At 41.8% G+C, this 23,535-nt stretch overlaps 1 protein-coding gene across 1 annotated transcript in view; it reads right to left on the bottom strand.

Moving 5' to 3' along the window:
* CACNA1D (calcium voltage-gated channel subunit alpha1 D) overlaps positions 1-23,535 on the bottom strand; it is a 345,485-nt gene that overhangs the window by 128,819 nt on the left and 193,131 nt on the right. The gene's annotated exons all lie outside the window — the stretch shown is intronic.

The raw sequence follows: 23,535 nt of genomic DNA, 5'->3' as shown, positions 1-23,535 counted from the left end.
GTCTGTTTTTGTTTCAGGGCCTCAGGTGCAGCCATGGAGAGCTTTCCATCCTCTCCCACTGGGGTCTGCGTTTGCCCAGCATCCTCCCAGCTAATTCAGAGCCTTCCTCTTCCAGAAGACTCTTCAGACACAGTGGCCAATGGATGCTGGCCTAGGGCTGAAGGAGGCTTTCAGGAATGCACTTTGTCAGAGAGCAAAGGGAATTAAGAAGCAGATTCTGCTACTGGCCTTGCTACTTTCTAAGGTTTTATAAAATGCCTACTAAGGCCAAAGAATGCCCAGCAGCAAAAAGGCCATTCCCTGAAGCTTCTTTGCAGTCCCTGCCTAAGGGGTAAGAGTCTTCATTGGGCCTTGGGTCATTACACGCCTGTGGGAAGAGACCAGGAGAGACTCCCTTCGTGCTCCCTCCACAGGCTCTTTCTTGAGGCCATTCAATAATGGGGAGTTGCTGATCGTCTTTCCTGGCTTTGGAGACAATTTATGCATTCGCCCTTTTGTGCTACATGCTGCCATGGCATTGCCTTCACCGGGGAACAATTGTTTCTGACTACTCTGTGGTGCTGACTTCTAATTTTGTAAGCATCTCTACTTGAATATGTAAAAGTCCGCATTTGCCGAGGCAAATCAAGAGCAAGGTGGATAATTACCCAATTTTCATAGGCAAGCAGCCATCTGCATTGCCAACTGGGAAGTTCTGCAGGAGCCAAGAGATGATCATGAATTTAGTGCCCACCATTAAAATGTCACTAAAAATGTTGTCAAGAATACTAAGTCCAGCCTTCTCTTCAGGCAGCTTCAAGACAGACTGATCCCACAGTGGTGGTAAACTCTCTGCTTCCTTTCCTTCCTCAGGCCGTTCCAATATTTCTGAGATTCTGGATATGAACACACATAAAATGACTGCTCTGCCCAGAAAAAGACAATCAGCTGGTTATTCCAGACCTCGAATCTGATGGGCTCCAGGAGTGCTGCATTGCCACACCAGTGGATTCTGAGTATATCCAGTAATGAGGCTGGTGGTTAAAAGAAGAACACTAAACCCAATTGGAATCCTAGCCCAAAGAGGTCCAGTCGGAATGGAGAAGCCTCCTGCCCCATGGCCCTTATCTGGTAGCCCTCTCTAGTGGCCAGATACACAAAAACCCTGAGCTCTGGATAGCCTGGGCCTTCCCTGAACCTCCCTCTTGGGTCCATCTCCATCAGGGCCCTTTTGTCACGTGACTGTTACATGTACCACATGTTCAAGTGATGGAGAGGCCACTTCACGACGAGAGGGTTGTAAACTGGACAAATGAACAAAATCTATATTCTACTGGGCTATAAAACCAAACCAGGACTGACCTAGCCACAAACTGACATCTCTGGAGAAATTCTACCTCCCTGCAAGATCTCAGCCATTTGGGGGAACAGATCTTCTAGGGCAGGTGGCAACTAACCTAGATGTTCCAGCAATCTAAAGGCTCATGAGATCGAGGGCTTATAGAGTCTTCTGGCTTTTTGAGAATTAGCAAAAAAAAAAAAAAAAAAAAAAAAAAAAAAAGACTGAAGCTTCCATTAATTAACCAAGATATTCACCCAAAAGAAAACCACTTATAAATGCCAAACATTCATTCCCATTCCTGAGCAACAATACAAAGATTCCTAGCCAAGTGTCAAAAGCAGAAATTGCCCAGCAGATAATTTCCCTCCATGTCCCCTAAAAAAATACCATCTCGAACAACTAAATAATTCTTTAATCCTATTAGTCACCAAAAGACATCACTGTATGAATCTCTGGAGAGACTAAAGAGGATCTTGCTCTAAAATCTGAATTTCTACATGTGACCTGGATAGTTTGGGGCTATATTTAGTATCTGATCTAATTTTGTTCTGACTAATAAACTATGCTAAAGATGGAAAACTAGTCATCTTAAAGAAAGAGGCTTATAGAGAAAACTTCCACTTGCCCCCTTATGCTTTCCAGGCGAAATGCAGAACACCTTCCTTGCTCGAACCTTCTCTCCACCCCCACGCAAGGGGGGATTACTATGGAAAGTTCTAGTTCTAAAGATATGGCAGAGCCCAGGAAAATGAGATCCAACTACAGCACCCATTTCTATAAACCACAAAGCACTCCAAGCCTTAGTCGATATCCCATTCATTTCAAACAGTTATGTAGTTCCTTAGAATTCCTTGTGATACGTTCAGACGGCCAAGTTCCAATTTAGGAGGTGGGATATCCCTGACATTTATATGTGAAGCAGCAGAGAAGAGTCTCAGTAGCATGTCTGTAGTATGTATATTCCTCTGTGCCTCTGGGTCCCCTGGACGCCAGATTCTGGCATGATATGGACTCTGGCTACTCTTATGTGCAGTGCGTTGGTACGGGGATGGAGGGAGGTTTACTCTGGCATCTATGAATTTTCAGAAAATATTTTGATAACTGTGTTTCAATAGAATTGGTTTCCTTTGTAATTCCTATATAGTTTCTTTTATGCATCAAAAAACTTTGTTCTGAGAAGGGGTCTCAGAATACAAGACTGCATCAGACTCTCAGAAAGGTCTGTGACACACCCCGGAGTTTAAGAACCTCTTAAGAAGAATCAATGAGAAGGGAAATTGCTGGAGTTTGCTCAATACAAAAGAGCAAAAACTTAGGAAGCACAGCAACACTGCATGAATTCTAAGATACCATGATCTCCTTATAGATGGCAAATTCTCAGAACAAAAGGCTTCTAGTGTTGGAAGTGGAACAGCTAAGTGATGAAGTGGCAGAACACTAGGCCTGGAGTCAACAAGAGCTGAGTTCAAATATGGCCTCAGGCATTTCCTGGCTGTGTGACTCTGGGCAAATCACTTCACACTGTTGGCCTCAGTTTCCTTCTCTGTAAAATAGCTGGTGAAGGAAATGGCAAATCACTCCAGTATCTTTGCCAAGAAAACCCTAAATGGGATCACAAATGTCAGCCACGACTGGATAAGAAAAGTGTTGGAAATATTTTGAGAGGTGTGTGTAGCCTATCAGTGCCATGTTAAACTAACTCGAGGTTAGGTTCAGCCTAACCTAATTTTCCTCCTTGTTTCTTGGTGAAGCAGCAGCCCGGCTGCTCCCAGAATCCTGGCACTTCTTCCACAGGCCAAGGAACTTTAGAGGTGCTCAATCTAGTGCACTCCCATCTGTAACACCAGGTACAGCTCCATCTCCAGGTCAAAATTTGTTTCTCAATGCCACCACTAAATGAATCACTACCTAGATTTTCAGGAAGAGCTGAACCCCCTATTTTAAAAAGTAAACATATGCCTGATTTCCAGCAGTGAACAAAAAGAGCATCCTTCTCCCCCACACCATTCTTTTCACACAGAAGAGTTTCCTTGTCCACTTTTGCTCTTGACATAAGAGCACACTCAGATTCATTTTTCTTCTCTTATGGCCTATTCCTTTGTAGAAATAAATGCATATGACTGGCAGTGACTAGGAGGCAGGTTTATATTTTGTCCACTCCCCAAGGAGATGTAGTTAGGAACAAAGAACTTCAAGGGACCTCATGATATAGTCTCAAGGAGGTATCATTACTATATTGACAGTCTTTTAAAAAATTATTTTAGAAATATGCTGACAATGAAAGAAGGCATTTTAACAAAGAAAATCAACTTGCGATGTTGAAATCTACTTTATTTAATCCATGGCAGGCACTTTCTTATTCTTCTCCTTCATTCCCTTTATTCAATCTGATGTCATTCAATATGCATCTCCATTTTCTTTACAGCCAAGATCCAGGGCTCCCTAAATTCATCTAGATCCTTCTTCAGTTGGTCTCCTGTCCTTTGGACTCCCCCCACTCCAGCCCATCATATCTGCTACCAAAAGAGTCTTAAAACTCATCCTCATGTCACTCGTCTCCTCAGGGACTTAAATGGCTCCCTTCTGGTAAAAGTACCAAGTCCAGAAGTTCAGAGATCCCCATCATTGGGCCTTAGACTACTATTCAACATTAAATTCCTACTACTCCCTCCCATGTAACAGAATCAGTCTTTCTTAGGCCTACTTTTTAAAGATTTACCCATCTTGTAGCCAGCTCTGCTGTGAACTCTGGAACCCCCACTCCACTGCTAACAAACTCCCCAACAACATCAGGCTTTTCAATCAACTTGCCTCTACTTTAAGCAAAACTCAGCTCTCCTTCAGGATTTCCAAGTCCCTTGAAACCTCCATTGGAGGGCACTCTCTGTTTCCCCAGATTAGTGGGCAAATAGGGGTGGCTTATCTCTGTCATTTCTGGACTAGCGACCTTCACTACTTAGGGTCATCCAATCTATGGGGATAAGCCATTCTTTCTGTTCTTTTTGTTATTATCCACTGACTATTTTCTGTTTCTTTCTCTGTAAAATGGAGATAATAATGTATGTACTTACTACCTATCTAACAAGATGATTGTGAGGCCAGGTGCTGTTCTGGGCTCTCTTTTAGTGATTTCATCCCCACGCCTGGCTTCATGTATCATCTCTACCCAGATGACAATCACTTCATCTCTATCTCCAGCCCAAATCTCTCTACAGAATTCCAGCTTTGCAACTGCCTGCTACATTTTATTACCTATACGTCCTACCAGCAGCTTAAATTTGGTAAAGTCACTCCCACAGTCATGATCTTCTCCTATAATGGAACCTTCTTCTGTACTTCTATGTTTCTGTAGAAGCTCTTGCCATTCTTCTGATCACTGAGGTTTGAAATCTCAGGGACCTTTAACTTTGGCCTCCCCTCCTCTCCCTGAATTCAATCCCTTTCCAAGTCCTACCAATTCCATGGCCTTATCAACTCTCATATCCAGACACTTCTCTTCCCTTATGCTATGACCTTAGTTCAAGTCTTCAAAATCTTCTCCCTGACCTATTGCACTAGCCTAAGAGGTTTGCCTGCTTCTATTCAGATTTAATAGTTTGTTCTCTCCTCTGATTATTTCCTCACAAGCTACCAAATTAATCTCAAAGCACAGATATATTATTTCTCTGCTCAAAAATCTTCAGTGGCCTTCTTCATTCTTCCTAGGAAAAAACATGGACGCCACAGCTGGGCCCTGAGAATGCTCTAATCTGCCTTTCCAGAATTATTTCCTATTACTCCCCTTCACATATTTCTCATTCTGGGGATACTCTTTCTTTGAGAAAATTTCCTAACAACAGAATCTGTCCTAAAATGGAATAGGGTGAAGGGTTCCCCTCCTTGGAAATAATAAAAGCAAAGGCTGTATAATTCCTTGGCAGGTATGTTAGAGTAGGGGATCCTTCAGTTCAAGTGGTCCTCAAAGTGTGGCTGAGGGACCTCAGTGGTCCCCAAGATCCTTTCAAGGGGTCTACGAGGTAAAATTTATTTTCAAAAATATATTACGACATTTAAATTTCTAATAAGTTATGTATCCGTAGGCATAATCAACACATACCAAAACTGTGGGGAGGGATGTATGTTCTCAAGACTTCTAAGAGTTTAAAGGAGTCCTGAACTCAAGAAGTTTAAGAATTTCTTAAGAAGTTAAGGATTAGTGCAGAGGTTGAACTATACTGCTGCTGAGGTCTCTTCTAACTGTCTGATTCTGGGATTCTCCTTAGCTCCTGTCTGTCCTTCATCATTTCAGTCTCTCTGCAGTTGAGTATTTTCTCATTCCTCAAACATGCCTAGAACAATTCTGCCTGACCCTCCACTGTGCATCATATTTAGCTGTTGTATTCTTTGTGGATGGGGCTGTCTTTTTTTGTCTTTGTAGATGTTTAGCAGCAAAGATCAGTTGAATTGAGCCCTCGCTTCTAAGATGTACAAAAAACCCAACACTAAAAAACTGTGAGCTATAATTATTCTTGTCAGTAACTCTATAGGCTAGCAATATTTTTGCCTTCCCATCTCCTGTCATCAACCTCAAGGATTTCAATGTCCCTGTTGATACTTCCTCCTCCTAACAAACTGATGTCTTGGTTCCTTAACTTCCTCAGTGATTATGACTTATTCCCTCGATCCCATTCCTTCCCACCTATTTCCAGGACTTAACTCTGGTTTTCAGTAACTACTCCCAAAGTAGCTTTGGTTTTTTCTTTGCCATTGGCTCTCCATATATGCTTACAGAGATGTTGAGGTTCACTCCCAAACTGAAAAAAAAAGGCTTTATAATCTTTCTGTCCCAACCATTTCTGGTCCCATTTCTCTCATTCCCGTCACTACTGACCTCAAAAAAGGTTATACCTGATACCTCCACTTTCTTACAATCAGGTTTCCAGCTACATCATTCTACAAAGATTGCTCTAAGACATCTTTGCTATTTCTGACACCACTGTCTATACCCTTCGCTGTCCTGCTATTTCTTTAACTGTTTCTCTTCAATTTCCTTTAATGGCAACTTGATTGTTTTTCTGATTTCTTAAAATAGAGTTTTCCCCAAGAGTTTATCCTCAAATCTCTTTTAATCCCTTCTGGGGTAGACATCATGAAACACTAGAAAGAACACTTGTGAGGAACCTCTTTATGCCTAGAACTAGACTTTTAAACTTGTTGGGACTCAATTTCCCTATCTGTAAAATTTGGGTGGCCTCTGAGGTCCATTCTAGCTCTAATATCTATGATCTAAAAATCTACAGCTTTGGCCAGTCTCTTGGACCATGCCTAACTTCTCTAGTTGGCCTAAGGCATCTCCACCTGGATGTCCCACCAGCATCTCAAGATCCTCATGCCCAGAGCTAAGGTTCTTCTTATTCCCAAGCCTGAATTCTTCCTTCTGACTTACCTATTTCTACCTATGGAATCACCTTGTGAGGACTCTTTCTCCCTTATTTTTTGACTTTGGGCTATTGCTAAGCCCCCCGAATCTCTCACTTCCACTGTCTTAAGTCTAGTACAGGACATCAGTAACATACTGCAACCATTTCAGTTGTTTACTGATGGGTCTTATCTCTGACCTATTCAAATAGTTGGGGGCTCCCTGGTGCCCATCAAGTTCAAATTTCTTTGCTTAGCTATTGAAAGCCTTTCACAATATGGTATCCCCACCACCACCACTTTTAAGTACAGAGGTTCTTTAAGTGCACGAGGAATCCATGGATAGATTTCTTGGATGAGAAAAAAAAGTCACAGCTTTATTTTCCCTAATCTCAAATTAAAATTTCATTTTTCCTTCAACTATTTAAAATAATTATTCTGAGAAGGGTTAACTAAACTGCCAAAGGGGTCCATGAAAACAAACAAGCAAACAAAAAACAGCCAACTAGCCAACCCTGTTTAGCATCCTATATCCTAACAAAAATACACCACAAACTCTAGGATTCAGCCAAGTATAGTCGCCTCCCTCTTCCAATTTCCCACATATTCTCTTGTCTCCTAGACTTTACCTTATCCCTTTCCCTATGGCTCAATGTCTCTTTTCTCTTCCTGTGCCTGACGAATCTCTAACCAATTTTTGTTAGACTCCAACTCCAACATCCTCCTCTGTGAAAACTTCCCTGATTCCTCGGGTTAGCAAGGAAGGGTCTTTTTCTTCAGATTTCATCATGTACTTTGTTCCTCTACTGGCTATAAAGCACTGATGTAATGCGGGTAGTGTCTCATCCTAATAACCTATGCTTGTGACATAAGAAATATACACACAGTAGGTGCTTAATAAATGGTTTTGGAAAGATGACTTGAATAATGCCTTTCTTAAAGTCTCCCAAGCTTATTACTTCAGAAGAACTACTCACAACATGTGAAAAAATGGTTTCTGTGATAATAAAACAGACATGTTCTAATAATTTTACAAGAAAAGATGAATTTTATATTCTCCACAGAAAGGGGAATCATAAAGACTGTCAGAGTTGGAAGGTAACTAAGATCGATTCTGATCTATAACTGAGCAGTGATCTCCTCTAGAGCATTCCCTGACAAATGGACATTTAGCTTCCACCTGAAGGCCTTCATTGATAGGGAACTCACTATCTACCAAAGCAGTCCATACAATCAATTGCTACCTGTTTCACTATTACCAGGCAGAACAAATCTAATTGCTCTCCCCATGCCAACTCTGGAAATCCCTGAATCCAGTTGGCATGTATGGTCTTCTTCTGGCTAAATAGCTGCACTTTGTCCAACTAACACATACAGAGTGGTTAGGAGTTCCCTTCTCCTGTTGATGACTGTTTGGCTCAGGAAGCCTCAAACTGAGTACAATATCCCAACTGTGTTCTAAGATGGAGCCCAGTTATGCAGTCGCCTCCGTCAGTCTGAATGCAAAGACAGGAAGCAGGGGCTCCTGGGGCTGTTACATCCTTCTGGTTAATCATGCTGAATGGGCAGACCACTCAACCCCCAGGTATAGACATAAACCCTAAGGAAGATCCCCCCTTCGGTTCAGGCAATAGTGGACTCAGAGTGGCCACACTTACATGTCAGAAGACCCAGGTTTACATCCTATTATTTACATTTATTAGTCACTGAACCTTGCTGGCCTTTGTTTCCTCATTTACAAAATGCAGATAATTGCACCTACTGCATAGAGCTGCCATGAAGCTCTGGTGACATAAGGTGTAGAATGCTTTGCAAACTCTCCAAAGCTATAAGAATATCAGCTCTGATATTATCTTCGCCTCACTAATATTATCTGAGGAGACCAGTCAGTGGGGAGAGCTGGACATGAGGAAGTCCAAAGTCCCAGACAGCAGATCATCTTACTGTGCCAACCTGGGCGAGATTCTTCTGTTTCTTCATCTAGAATGAAGATAGCCCCTGTCCCCAAGAACCTAATATGACTAGGGCAACAAGAAAGAGCCTTTGACTAGAAATGGAGACATCTAGATTCCTGGTCAGGTTGTGTCACTACTTGTGTGACCCTGGTCAAACAACCTGAGCCATTTCTTCACTCTGAGCCTCAGTTTTCATATTTTTTAAAAAAAGGTGAAATATGGTGATTTTAAAGGAATTTTCTCAAATATGTAATTCTATGATGCCATGAAAATAGAGGTGAAAGCAATAAGGGGAAGGGGAGAGAGAGAGAGAGAGAGAGAGAGAGAGAGAGAGAGAGAGAGAGAGAACTCATTCTTTCTTTGAAGTAGTTTCATGTGGTTCATATCTCATATCCCCAAAAGAGTCTAAGCTCCTTGTGGACAAAGGCTGTTTTTACATTCATTTCTAGTCTTTGATTCATTTCTTCTTTGTCTCTGAACATGTGTAAGCCAGGATGTGGGCCTACAGGGCCTCAGCAAGTACTTTCTCAATGAAGGAACATATCCAAGGCCATCATCTTTCCTGAGCTGAAAGAGCCCTCAACTACAGGAAAGATGGCAGAGTCCAACTCTCTCATTTTTTCAGATGAGGAAACTGAGGCTGAGAGATAAGACACTTGTGGAGATCATTTGAATAGTAAGTAAGTGGAAGAGCAAGGCCATGAGCTCAGTTCATTGTAGCTATCACCCTACCTCTTCATACCCACCCCACTTCCATGGCCTACCCCAGGGCTGGCTACATTTCTAGGCTGGATTTGAAGGGTTCGCAGGATCTCTTGACATGGCCTAGTGGCCTGACATCCTCCACAGTAAGCCTTCCATTTTCCTTCATTTTTCTAGCAGCTCAACAAAATCAATTTTCTGGTCCAAGGTTGTTGAAAAACCTTCCCTCTAGGTACTTCTTTTCCAGAAGCAATTACTCACTGAGGAATCTCCTTGACAGTCTGATATAACAACAACTTGAAGTCTGTGGCCAACCAATTTGTATACAGCTCACTAGCAGTGGGCAGCCAGAGGAGTTTGTGCAAGTGCATTTTAACAGGGAGCAATCTGCCCCTTGGCCCTGCTTCTCTTTGCACCAGCTTTCTATTACAGACCTAGAACTGAACATGTCACAGCCCCATTCAAAAATATTTGCTAGTTCACCATCACCTAGAGCAGTGCTGGGCAAACTTTTTAAAGAGGGGCTAAAGGAAAGGAAATGCTCATCCATCAGTCTGTTTCTAAGGCAGCTCTTTTGAAGTTTCATTGTATTGTATCCTACTCTTTCTATTTGTCAGATTAGGAATAATGTTGCGCAGCAGACAGAACATTTCAGGGGGCCGCATCTGGCCCGCGGACCATATTTGCCCATCACTGACCTGGAGGACCACCTTTTCTACCTGACTTTCCACCTGGCTGGTAAAGGCCCTCCACAGTTTAATACAATAAATACCAATTAAGTGCTCACTGTGTTCCATGCACTGGTCCCCTGCTCATCTTCCCAGCCTGCAGACTACTAAAATAACCTTTCCACTCCAGCCAGACTTGACAAAACATTGTCCCTCGATATCCCTCCACAGCCACCGTCATGCTTTCCCTCCCATCACTCTGTTTTGCCCCTTTAATTTCTACTAGGCCTTCCAAGAACAGGTTTTCTATGAAGCTCTGCTTTGCAGCCCCTGCCCACAAGGGCTTCCTCCTCCACTCACCTCCTAAAAAATGACAGCTCTAAGTCTGAACCCCCTGGGCACAATGCCATATTCTATATTATGAATTCTTCTCTATGTGAGCTGGGTCTCTTTAAACTCTCCCCAAGTTTCTTGAGGGAGGAAGTCTGTCAGCCAGCAAACATTAAAGAAGGCTCTACTGTGTGCCAGAGGCAGGGTATGCACTGGAGATTTCAAGAAAGGCAAACACAACGCCCTGCCCTCAATCGTCTACATTCTAACGAGGGAGAAAACGTGACCAGAAAGTTGGGGTGGAGAGAAGCAGGAAAGGCCTCAACAAGAAGGCAGGGCTTCAAGGAAGTCAAGGAAGCCGAAGCAGAGGTAAGGAGGGGGGGCACTCCGGGCACTGCACGGTTTTTTTTCTCTCTTGCTATCTTTCAGAGTACCCAACACTAGAAATGCTCAGGCAGGGGCTAGGTGACCGTGGGTTAGAAATGATGTGGAGGAGAAGCAATCCATGGTCAAAAGGCTAGCCGACACCATCTCAAAAGGCCCTTTCAGTTCCCCTACTTGATCACTCTACAGTTCCTCAGTCTGAGGGAGATGATTTTGTAGGTGTCTCTGCTTATACTCTTTTAAAAAATATTTGTTTCTATTCCAAGTCACTCTGCCCTAAGCCAGGCTGTCTTGAAAGATCTTCCAGGTCTAGGAGAGTTGAAAATGGTTTTGAAACCATCTTGAGAGTTGAAAATAGGTGGCTCTGTGGCTAGAGAGTCAAGCCTTGAGATGGGAGGTCTTGGGTTCAAAGCTGGTCTCAGACACTTCCTGGCCATATGACCCTGCATAAGCCACCTGCATAGTCCTGCCCTTATCTCTCTTCTGCTTTGGAACTGATAGTATTGATTCTGATAGAAGTTAAGGGTTTTAAAACGATGTTTCTGAAACTTTAAAAAAGTGTGATGGTAATTAGTATTTTGTGAAACCTCCAGCCTTCCTGAGGAAAGCTACTGATTCTTCCAGAGAGGCCATGCCCGCCCCTTGTGCAGCCAGACTGTTTTTGCCTTCTGCCAAGAGAGGACTGCCAAAGGCCCATGGATTGTTTAGTCACCAATTATAAATATCACATTTCTTTCCCCAGCAAACCAGCTAGCCATATTCCCTACTGACCTCAGTTTTAGCCTATGAAAAAGGCTTTTTCAACTTTGAAATATTTAGGAACTCTGTTCAGTAAAACGACCACTCACAGTTCTTTAGGACTGCTGGAGAAGCCTGTTCCCTCGCCCTCTGGCAGAGGCGTGAGGGATTCAAGATATAGAATGAGCTACGAGTTTGGGGCACGACCAAACGGGAGTTCGTTTTATACCTATCTATCATGAGGAGGGCTTTGTTTTTCTTCTTTTTTCATTTGAGAAATATGAGAAAGTAAATACACGCTTGTTAATTTTTTAAAGCTTTTTTGCTCCATTCATGGGTAGCAAGGCTTATGTTTCATAGTTATTTTCAATTTCAATATTTGACTTAAACCACTCTGGGGTCTCATTTACTCTGAGTTGGAAGGTCTCTGCTGGGAGGGGTGGCCATTGCAAATGAAGAGATCTCAATCATTTTTCCCAAGCTGGGAAAATGAAAGTGCTACATTCACACTTATTTGTTTCTATACTTGGGGAGGGATTACGGGGTGAGGAGTCTACCTTGTTAGAGCACAATGGAAATTAAAAAATGATGATGATGATGGTGATGATGAAGATGAAAGAAGCTGGTACTAACAGTACAGCTGAGTAAGAGGAGAACTATTCTCATTCACTCACTCATTCACTCAATCAATGGTCAAGAAGTACTCAATAATAAGTACCTGTCATTTGCCAGGCACTATGCAAAGAATACAATGAAAAGAGGGGATCTCTCCTTGCTATTGAAGAACTTAGGTATCACTAGAAGACACAGACACACACACACACACAGAAACATACACACGTACATATATGCATATACACACAGACATACCACACACAGAGATATACAGGTAGATACAAGAGATTTGGGGGAGTGAAAGGGAAGCATTATTAGCATCTCGGGAAATTAGGAAAAACTTCATATAGAAGGCACAGTAATATGTGTTGAGTCTTGAAAGGAAGTGGGGGTCCTTTGAGTCAGAGCTGAGAAGGGCAGGCATCTCTGTGCCAAAGCCTAGAGATGAAACTCGGAGTGCTGTGTGTGTGAGGAAATACAAAAAGGTCAATCTGAATGGAGGATGAGATGGAGGGAGCCAGACTGCAAAGAGTTTCCATCACTGAGCAGAAGAGTTGAAATGATAATGATTATGGAGGTAGCAGGGAGTTCCTTAAGTGTGAGGATGGCTCAGAGCTACGCTTCAGGAAGATCCTTTAGGCAAACAGTGGAGAATGAAATTGGAGTGGGAGAGCCTTGGGGTAGTGGGACCAATTGGTAGGCCAACAAAATCGAAGTGGTGTGGAAACTGACTCAGGACATCAGGGACCTTTGCCCAAGGTCCCCAGAGCAGTTTTTAGGTGTCAGTGGTGGGATCTCACCTGCAGCACTCCCTTATTCTTTAGATTACAACTGAGTCTTTGCAAGATGATCATATTCAGTACAGAAATTAGCTGGACTTTGAAAATCCTCTTTGGAACCTGGAAGCTTATTACACCAAACAACCAGATCCTAATTTGGTTGCTCTAGAAGCACTGGATTAAAAAATATATAATATTGTTCTTAAAATAGGGGCATAAACAAACTATTTAGATTTTCTCTTTTAGTGTCATAGTTTATATTTCCAGGGCCACTCCCATGGGGCTAGAGAGGAGAAGGTGGCCATCTTTATGTTCCACATGCTGTAAGGTGAAGGCTATTTCACCCCTGAATGGCATTTCTACCTGGAAAGGTTTGCCACACTGTTTTTTTGGGGGCCTCTCCTTCCAGGTCAGAGCAAGGGGCTCCCCTCTTTCTGATATAGCAGATTCACTCGGTTCCCCCAATCATTAGTAGCTGATTTGTTGTTATTGTTGAATTCAATGAACAAATAGGAACGCTGGGCAAAGGACTGATATCAGCCCTCATCATTGGCCAAAAAAGTACTTCAATGAGTGCAGAGTGTAGGACAAATACCCCATTTCTGAAGACAGAAGTTTTCATGGGAATAATCTGAATGGATTACTTCCATTAAAGAATTGGTAGCCTTGCTTTCATAAGCTTCCTACCAATGAATAAACTATTCATCTGTAATGGGTGAATGGCTCCCTGCTCACCTCCCAAAGGCCATTTCAATGATAGGTATGAAACTCCAAAGCTGTGGCTTTCAAAAAAATTCAGACTCTTCCAGGGATGAGGGTGGGGAAGAAGAGCTGATTATTTCACATAAAAAAAAAATCCCTCCTACGCCAAAGAAAGAAGAATGAGATCCATTGACAGATACTTCCTGATGCCTATGAGCAGTGAGGCACTTGGAGAATTTAAAAATTACAAAAGATAAATCCCAAATTTCTAGGAACTTATTATAGTCCAATGGATGGGCCTATACAAATAATTCTGATTTGAAGCTGTGGGAAATCAATGCTATGGTAAAAGTAAATATTTTTAAAATATTTGTGTCATATATAGTATTTGAATCTTGCAAAGTACTAGATCATCTGAACCTGCTTTTTTTTTTTTCCAACTCCTTACCTTCTGTCTTAGAATTGACACGAAGTAGAAGCTCTAAGGCAGAAGAGCGGCAAGGGCTAGGCGATCACGGTTAAGTGACTTGCCCAGTCACATATCTAGGAAGTGTCTGAGGTCAGTTTTGAACTCAGGTCCTCCTGACTCCGGGCCTGGCACTCTATCTACTGAGCCCCCTAGGAACCCCATAATCCTGCTTTAATAGGACAAAACAAGGTTGGGAGCTCTAACGATCATAACCAGGGGTGAGCTAGTCCCTTAAGGTTTACAAAGAGCTTTCCATACATATCTTATTGGAACCTTATAATAAACAATTTGAAGATTATCTTCATTTTTCATGAGGAAACAGGAGCTAACAGTTAATTAGCCTCAAAGACAGGCTTCTAACTCTAGTTTCTCCAGACTCCAGGTCTGGTTCTCTATTCCCTCCATCAAGCTCCCTCTCAAGCAGAGTAAAAAACCAAACCCCACCTTTTTGCAGGCTACTGCTCAGTTTCTGTCTCTTTGCTGCCACCATCTATTAGCCATGAAGATATGACAATTGAGCAGCTAGACAAGCTCAGGGAGAATGAAAGTCATTCATAGCTTCTTTCACCCTGAAAACATCTATTGAGCCCAGAAGTCTCATCATGTGTGGTCAGACTATGGGCAAAGAGTTATGGATCTGACGGCCCTTGGAAAACTATCTTCTTTGAACCTGCAGATTGCTGGAAAATCTAGTCCTCTCTTACCTAGAAAGCTCCGTTTTTCAGGACACTCTGCTCCTAGTCCTGATCTGCTGACAGCAAAAACAGCTATTTCTACTGCAACAGATGATTTGTTTTTTGGGTTTTTTTCAAGCACAAAAAACACCCTCCTGCCTTTCCTTTGGCTCGGCTTTCCCCTTCCCCCATAAGCCTGTGTTTCAAAAGGAGATTTGTCAGTGTAGTTCTGTTTCTTCTGAACAGTAGCAATATGACTCGTGACAGCTCATTGCCATTCCCTACTCAGGGAAGCATTTAAATAGCTAAAGTCTCTTCATCCAACTTTAGTAGTGGGGTGCACACAGGCAAAACTTTCCTAGGGATACAATGGCCACTTGCCTGTGAGGCAGATGGACAGATGACTGACTTGTTTTAGGTGTCTGTTCACAAAGAGGATTTAGAATCCCAGAGGCTCGGTGCTTAGAAAAGCCTTCAGAGGACATCTGAGCAGGACATGCCTCTAGAGTTTCCCCAATAAAGAGTCCCCCACCTCTGCTTGAAAAGTTCTAGGGATAACAAATTTGCTTCCCACTGAGAAAGTCAGTTAATAATTCTTTGTATAGTGCTTAAAGGTCCGAAAAGGGCTTTCCATATATTATCTCAGTAAATCATTCCAGCAACCCCGAGGAACTGATAATACAGGTATTATTCACCTCATTTTACAGGATGAGAAAACCAAGGCTCCAAAGGTAAAGCAACTTGTCCATAGTCAGAGTTGGTAAGTGACAGGGTTCTCCAACCCAAGGTTCTCCTCACTCCATGTCATGAGGATGCAAAAAGGTAACATGTAAAAGCACTCATTAAACATCCATGCTTTCCTGTTCTAGACTGAGAAATCATATGTATTCTGTGGAAATTAATTTTTATTTTTATTTATTTTTTATTTTTATTTTTTTAAACCCTTAACTTCTGTGTATTGGCTCCTAGGTGGAAGAGTGGTAAGGGTTGGCCATGGAGGTCAAGTGACTTGCCCAGGGTCACACAGCTGGGAAGTGTCTGAGGCCGGATTTGAACCTAGGACCTCCTGTCTCTAGGCCTGACTCTCCATCCACTGAGCTACCCAGCTGCCCTGGAAATTAATTTTTAAATTGGTTCCTAGAGCTACACAAAGAAAAATCTCTAGCCAAAAAAAAAATGCCTTCCAACAATAAGATGCATGCATCCTTAAAACAGTGATCACTTACTAGCTTACTATGCTTGAGGGGAGGCGTGGACCACTTTTTAAAGAAATTCTTCAGACACCCGGGGCTAATCCTCTTATTCCAGTCCCTCTTAGCATTCACTCACCTCCAGTGTTTCCAAATCACTGGATCCCTGAAAATCTTTCCCTCAAGAAATATCGCTCACAAGTCACAAACCACAAAGATGTTTTCAGAGATTTGGGCTTTCTAATATTGCTTCCTGATCCCAAAGGCAACCACAGCTAAATTTTTGAGTTCTCTGGCTACAAAAGGAAAGAAGAGAAGTATGCCACTGCAGTTTGACTCACAAAAGCAGCCTATCTAATGGAGCCAGTGATCCCAGGGGATGAAATTTATGTGCCAACAAATTGGGATGGGTCTTGGGGCTGGTTAGACAGTCTGAAGTGCAGTGACTTCTGAACTTCAGCTACCATGAAGCTAATGGGAGGAAGGAACGAGCATGCAGATGGGAAACACGGGCTGAAAGAAGAAAGGAGAAAGGGGAGGTCTGCTTTGGTCAAGTGTACTAGAGAAACACAACAATGTATTATTTATTTCTTCTAAAAGGTTCACCTAAAATCCTATCATGGAAATATTATACTATCTGATAAAAGGCACAGATGAAGGAAGGAATTCCTCAGATCTCAATATATTCATGATGGACTAAAGGATGGAAGGGAAGTGAGCTGTCTTTTCCTGGAGTCACCCAAACTGGAAAGGTTGGCAGAATGACCAAATTAATGCCTGGCTGAATGGTGAAAAGTAGGCAGAGCAAAATGCTCCAGAAAACAGAGCTCTAAAGGACCATTTAAATTAGATTTCTATTCATCACTGAGGTCCATCTTGGGATTTACTAGAATTAAAAGGCAGAGATATTATGATCTTGAAGGCTCCAGATTTTTTCTTTTGTGGTCAAATCATTGCTTTTTAGAACTCACAAAACAAAGCCAAAAACAAAGGTTACAAATAATGATGTTTACAGGTGTTTGGGCCAATACGTAGGCTATGGGAAGTAGGATTATCCTCAGAATTTACGATTCTCTCTCATCCCCAATGTCATTTTCCTCTGAGGAAAAAAAATATCAACTCAATAGTGGGGGGTGGGGGGTGGGGGAAGGAATAACTGAGATCTAGGGGGAGAGAATGGTTTTATATTTCAAATACAACTCAACAAATACCATTGAACAATGCTGGAATAAGTCATGTACTCTCATTGACTGGGTCCTGTACGAATTTATGTAACTTGATTTCAGCTGGGCTCGCACTCTTCTAAAGTCTCCCTCTCTACTCAGCAAGACCTCATCTTATACTTTATTAAGAGGCCATTCACTGTAAGTTGTCAGCTCTCCTACTCTACATAATCCCTTGACATTGTCCCCGATTCTCTCCTTTTCTATCCCAGCCTTGAATAAAGAAGTAGCTCTTCTCTTTCCTATTCTGTACTCTGTGTTTATAGGCTTCAGGAACCTATTCCCTTCCCATCTCTCCTGGAAGACTAGCCCAACAATCATCCCTACTCTCTTTAACCTTCAGTCTTTTCCTCACTCTTGGACTGCTTCCTGAAGCCTATAAACACACCCATATTGCATTCATCCTTAAAAATCTTTCCACTTGACCCTAATAGCTCTTCAAACTATTATCCTTTATCTTTAGACTTGACTGCAGAGAGAGCATCTCTGATGGGCTGGCCACAAAGGCCAAATGCCAAAACATGTTATCTAGAATCTGAATGAGGCAAGTGTTCATGTTCACATGGAGTCCAGAAGAAACATTTCAAGGACACTCTCCATATCTCTCTGAAGAAATTTGGTATCAATTGTGAGTCAAGGGAGACTCTGACCTGGGACCATCCAGCATGGCATGCCTGGATGAGCAAAGTAGAATTGTAGGAACGCAAAGGAAACATGAGATGTGCCACTCTAGACATCTCCATGCCAAATGTTCTAACAGACTATTTGTGCCGGACTTGGGGTAGAACCTTATGAGCTCATATTGGACTTACTGGCCACAGATGAACATGCTGAACCCTGACCACAGCATCATGATGCCATCGATCCCTTTTAAAAACTAAGGCTAAACAATAATCCTTTAACTCTCCTCCCTTTCATAGCTAAAATCCCAGGGGAAAAAACCTGCCTGTACTGTTTGCCTCCACTCACTCTTTTTTTCATTTCACATTTCTTTCTCAGAAGCTGTTCCATCTAAGTAACCAATAATCTCTCAATTGCTAAACACCATGACCTTTTCCTTTCTCTCAATCCTTATCCTTCTTGCTAAGAATTCAATATTATCTTTTCCTCCCGGATAATTCCTTATCTCTGAATTTTTTGCGATATCATTTTCTTGCTCTTCTTTCTACTGATATGACCTCTCCTCAGACTCCCTCCTAAATCACCATCCATGTCCTATCCTCTCACTGTAGGTCTACACCAAGACTCGGTCCTGGGCCCTCTTCTCTGTATATGCTCTTAGTGACTTTATCAAGTCCCATGTGTTCAAGGATCATTTCTATGTAGGTAACTTCAAGATCTATTTATCAAGTCCTATGCTTTCTCCTTAGTTTGAGTTAGTGTCTTAGACCACCAAACGCTCATAAAACTAGATGTCCTGTAGTCATCTCAAACTGCAGATGTCAAGAACTAATTATCTTTTCTCCTAAGCCCACCTCTCTTCTGAACTCACTTATTTCTCTCTATTCTTCCAGAACTCAGTCTCACAACTCAAAGTTGCCCTTGTCTCCTCACCCATACAACATCCAATCACGATTTTGCTTCCACATCTCTCAAATATGGCCCCTTCTCTTCCCTTACACAGTCATCAGTCTTCTCCAGACTTCATCATCTCTAGCCTAGATTATTGCACTTGTCTAAGTATCCTCCCTGCTTCTAATCACTGCCCTCCCCATTCCATCTACCACATGGCTGCCAATATGGGCATCTGAAAGCATAGATAGGTGTCACTCTCTGGCTCAATACATTCTAGTGACTTCCTCTTACTCCCTAGCTAATCTTCTGGGGCAGCTGGATAGCTCAGTGGATGGAGAGTCAGGCCTAGAGACAGGAGGTCCTGGGTTCAAACCTGGCCTCAGCCACTTCCCAGCTGTGTGACCCTGGGCAAGTCACTTGACCCCCATTGCCCACCCTTACCAATCTTGCACCTATGAGACAATACACCGAAGTACAAGGGTTTAAAAAAATAAAATAAAAAAATATTTAATAAAAACCTAGCTAATCTTCTGCTTCATCAGCCGCTTCCAGTCTGTGTTTCCAGCCTTATTCTGCACTACTCATTTTAAGGTTTCTCCAATCTATCGGGTCAAATTAGTGTTTCTGCTGATTCTCATATCCAATACTCCATGTCTCTTTTCTTTGTGCTTTATATATTATACAGGCTTGTCCCACCAGTCTTGGAATGCACTCTACTCTTCCCTTTACTCCCATCTCTTTACTCTTAGAATCCCCTAGCTTCTAAGAAGTTTCCCAGGTTTAGCTCAGGAGCTACCTCCTCCATGAAGCTTTTCCTGATCCATAAGCTATCCAGATTACCTCATTTAATTTGTCTAATACTTCATATGGACTTATTTTCTATTTCTCTCTGGAGAAACTGTCTCCTCATCCCTGAGAACAGAGTGTCATCTCCCCAGCACCTAGGCTCCCAGTGCTTAGAACAATGTAGGCTTAATTAGTGCTTGGAAATAATAAGTGCTTAGAAAAGTTAAAAGATTCTTAACATAGTTTCCAGAAGCAGCTAATAAGAATTCCATTTTTTACATCTATCCCTTATTTCCCATCCTGACTACTACCCCAAAGGCCTCTCTTCCCTCACACTAGGTTGTGGCCAACTGCTCTCCAAGCTTTTGTCCTTGATCTTGTGGTCTCATCTACTTTATCTTCATTGCTTCTTGGCACATATGTGCCTATGTTCTCAAGAGATCAATCCACCCACTATCCTTGGAATAGATTATTCTTCATTCATACTTCCACATTTCTGTTCATGCAGTTTCCCAGATTGGCAGATCTTTTGCCTCTGCCTTCTCATCTCTCCAAATCCTGCTGCTCCTCCTTCAGAGTCTAGTTCTACTCCTACTTTTTTCACAAAATCTCTCTGCCCTTTGAACTTATTGTTTATAGGAACTGAGGAAGTAGGGATAGCCTTGGAATAAGGAACACTTGGCTTACAATCCTGACTATTACCCACAGTACCTGTGTGACCCTGGTAAAGTCACTCTAGTAAAGTCTGCCTCTAAAGTGTCTCTGTTAATTCTAAGATCATAAGTAACAAATGAGCTGTTTTTCTGCATTAGGGAAGGGTCTTCAATATATCAGTAAAATCATTGTACTAAGACCCTCCTTCCCCAAATACTGTTCTGGAATTCAGTGGTGTGCTTTTCTTTCAATATTACTATACTTCTCATTATTTGACATTTCTACCCAACTAGACTGTGAACTTCTCAAGGGCTTTGATTCCCATTCTAAATGAGTCACATGTTGAGAACAATGTGGATGCTAATAAATACTTGATTAATGGATTGAGCAGGATAGATGAGAGGAGGATGTTGTAGCTGCTCAGATTTATCCAGAAATCCATATTTCCAGTGACATCTAATGAAGAAAGGTCACAGAGATGACCCCCAAATCCAGTACCCTAGACAGATTATTTGTTACATCAAAATTTTGGCTGGGTCAAACCCAGGGTGATAAGAGATTAGAATACTTCTGAGAGTTACAAAGCCTCCCTAATTTTGGAGGCTGAAAAGTCTCAGAATGCTTTGAGATTCAAAGCATGCCAGGAAGATGCCTTGGCTCATTACCAAGATTTATTTCAAAGCAGAGTTCTAAAGAAATGATTTGGCTCTTAGTGGATTAAAATCTTATCCTTAAATCCTGAACCAAAACCTTATGACAATCAGACTTTACAAAATCAAGCTTGTGTTGGAACTGGTGCCCATAGCTCAGGAAGTGTTTATTAGGACTGGAGAAAATGCCTATAAGAACTTTGTAATCTTGCCACAATTTCTCTTTAAACAACAATGATGAGACCTCTTTCTCTGGTGAAGGTATGTACAAACAAGACAGCCAGTCTTCCAAAATGAAAATCAAAAATAAGTACAATAAACCAAAATGGGTGTTACATTTCTTCCTGGTCTATCTCATCAAAACAAGGTCTCTAAAGACTATATATATATATATATATTCCTTAACTTTTGTGTGAAGCTATGGAATATTTGTCCCAAACAAGATGGGAAGTCCTCTTTTCTTTCCTCCCAGAAAGATCTTAATGGAACCAGCATGGCACCACAGAAGAACATTGGCTTTGGAGTAAAAGGACCTGGTTTCACCTCTGGGGACCTCAGATGCTTAGAAAGTAGTAGAGGAGGGCAAATTAATTGATCTCCAAGGTCCTTCCATATATAGATTCAGGAGAGGTACCACACTCTCTTTCACTGCTCACATGAAGGAAATTTAGAAGGCATTTAGTATGACTCCTTCATTTTTTCAGGAGATAAAACTGTGGCCCAAGAACATTAAATAGTTGCCCAAGGTCACAAAGTTTTAAGTGAAGAAATGGGACCAGAACAAAGGTCTCTTAAATCCCCAAGCTAGATTGCTTCAATTATACAGCATCCATATCTTTAACTTCTCTCTTGCCACAGGGAACTATCTTTGATTTTCCATGCAAGTTGATTGTAGAGGCAGAAAAGAAAAGGACTGGCATGAACTAAGAAGGAAGTTGTAGATTTTGGAGTAGTCTGGACTTGGGAAGAAAGCTGAACTTTGAATCTGGAAAGGAGAAATGAGAAAAATGGGAAGGTGAACAATTTCCAGATCTAGATTCAACATCTGGCTTTTGTGAGAAGTTAAGGTAGAAGGAGTGGTATCAAGTGGAATCAGCAAGTCAGGACCTGAAGAGGAAGGCTAGAGAAGGAAAAGGAGGAAGAACTTGGGAGGGCAATTTAATCAAGTTGATGCATAAGCAAACTTGTAGAGTGGTTGGTGCTTGAGGCAAATTGGTGATATGGCAAGAAGCTCGTTAAGGGAGAAAACAGGAAGGTTATAGGAATGAAATTCCTCCTCCTTTTCTCCTGTGGAGGGAGGGCTCCAAGAAGTGATAATAGGTTTACATGTTTTCAATAATTTAATTGCAATACTAAAAGAAAGCTATAGATTCATTCACAGATGCTGAGCATATACCAGCTACCTAAAATGGTTATTGGGAAGAAAACACCATATAAAATTCTGAGTGACAGATGAAAGGGAGCTGGGACCAGCCAAAGCATTCTGGCAGGCAGGGCAGTCACTGATCATTTCTTGGGTGCCATTCTATTGGGCCTATGGGCATTTTAGGAGTATGGATTTCCAAGATCAATAAAATGAAAATCTAGGTGCAGGAAAAATGTTGAACATGAAAACAAAGGAAATATTTCTTTGAACACAAAGATAGATCTTCTGGAGCAATATTTTATTTCTGTAAGCAATTATATTCCCTAAAATAATAGGCTACTGTTAAATTTTATCAGAAATGATGGGTGAAATAGTTGGCGATTGTATTCAATTAAATACCTACGATAATGCAAGGCATCGTTTCATATTTAATAGCCCCTTTATGCAACATTGGCTAATTTGTCTTTCAAGGAATTAAGTGGCAAACCCCATAAAACACCCGTCTCATCTGTGACGATAAAAAGCCCTTGCAAATATCACCGATTGTGTGGAAAGTTCAGAAATATTATGGCTTTCATTTGGACCATTCCCGATTTAATGGCTTTGTCAAGAGATAAGGTTACACACATTGACACCATCATTAATTTTTAAATTCCCTCTTTCAGGATTTAGGTTCAAACAACTTAGAGGCCTGATCTGAAAGGACTTTTCTCATGGCAGCACGAGTTAGGAATAAACTATGCAGAGGCCCAATAGAACATGCAAGATGTTAAATCTGGGATGGAGCTGCTATACTTCTAGTCATGCCATTGGGACTAAGGATCTTGGAAGCTGATAACTGCTGACAAAATAAGGAAGTCTGAGCTTCCTACTGGATCTGTCTACTGTTGTTGCCTGGGAAACAAGGATAAGTGAAAACTTTCCCTTCCAGATCAGACATCGATTTCTATGGAAACCAGAACTGGCAGCCAGAAGCAGAAGAGTTACCACTCACTCTGATTTCAGGTGCAGCTCCCAAGCCTGGGAACTGCAAGTCCTATTTTACCAATGGCAGTGTGAGCCAGCTGTTTTCTATACAAGACAGCTTTTTAATTCACCAGCAAGAAAGTTCACTATTTGAAAAGTAGATTTGTGGTTGATGTTTGTATTAAAAGAGGAAACTTGGTGTCCCACTCAGAAGAGAATTTAAATCTAACTTGTTTCACTTGTTTTTCAAAAGAAATAGACCCATTTTCCCCTGAGGAGTAAATTGAGAATTTCCCTCAGGGCCCCCCAAGCTTACAGATCCTAACTCCCAATCAGAACTTGGATCAGAACTGTATGTATCACATACAGTTGAGAAGATTTCTCTCTTCTTCCTTCCTTCCTTCCTTCCTTCCTTCCTTCCTTCCTTCCTTCCTTCCTTCCTTCCTTCCTT

The sequence above is a fragment of the Gracilinanus agilis genome, chromosome 1 (assembly GCF_016433145.1).
Source record: "Gracilinanus agilis isolate LMUSP501 chromosome 1, AgileGrace, whole genome shotgun sequence".
Lineage (NCBI taxonomy): Eukaryota > Metazoa > Chordata > Mammalia > Didelphimorphia > Didelphidae > Gracilinanus > Gracilinanus agilis.
Note: the sequence above shows the minus strand (reverse complement) of the source record. Positions and strands in the feature narration are given on the sequence as shown.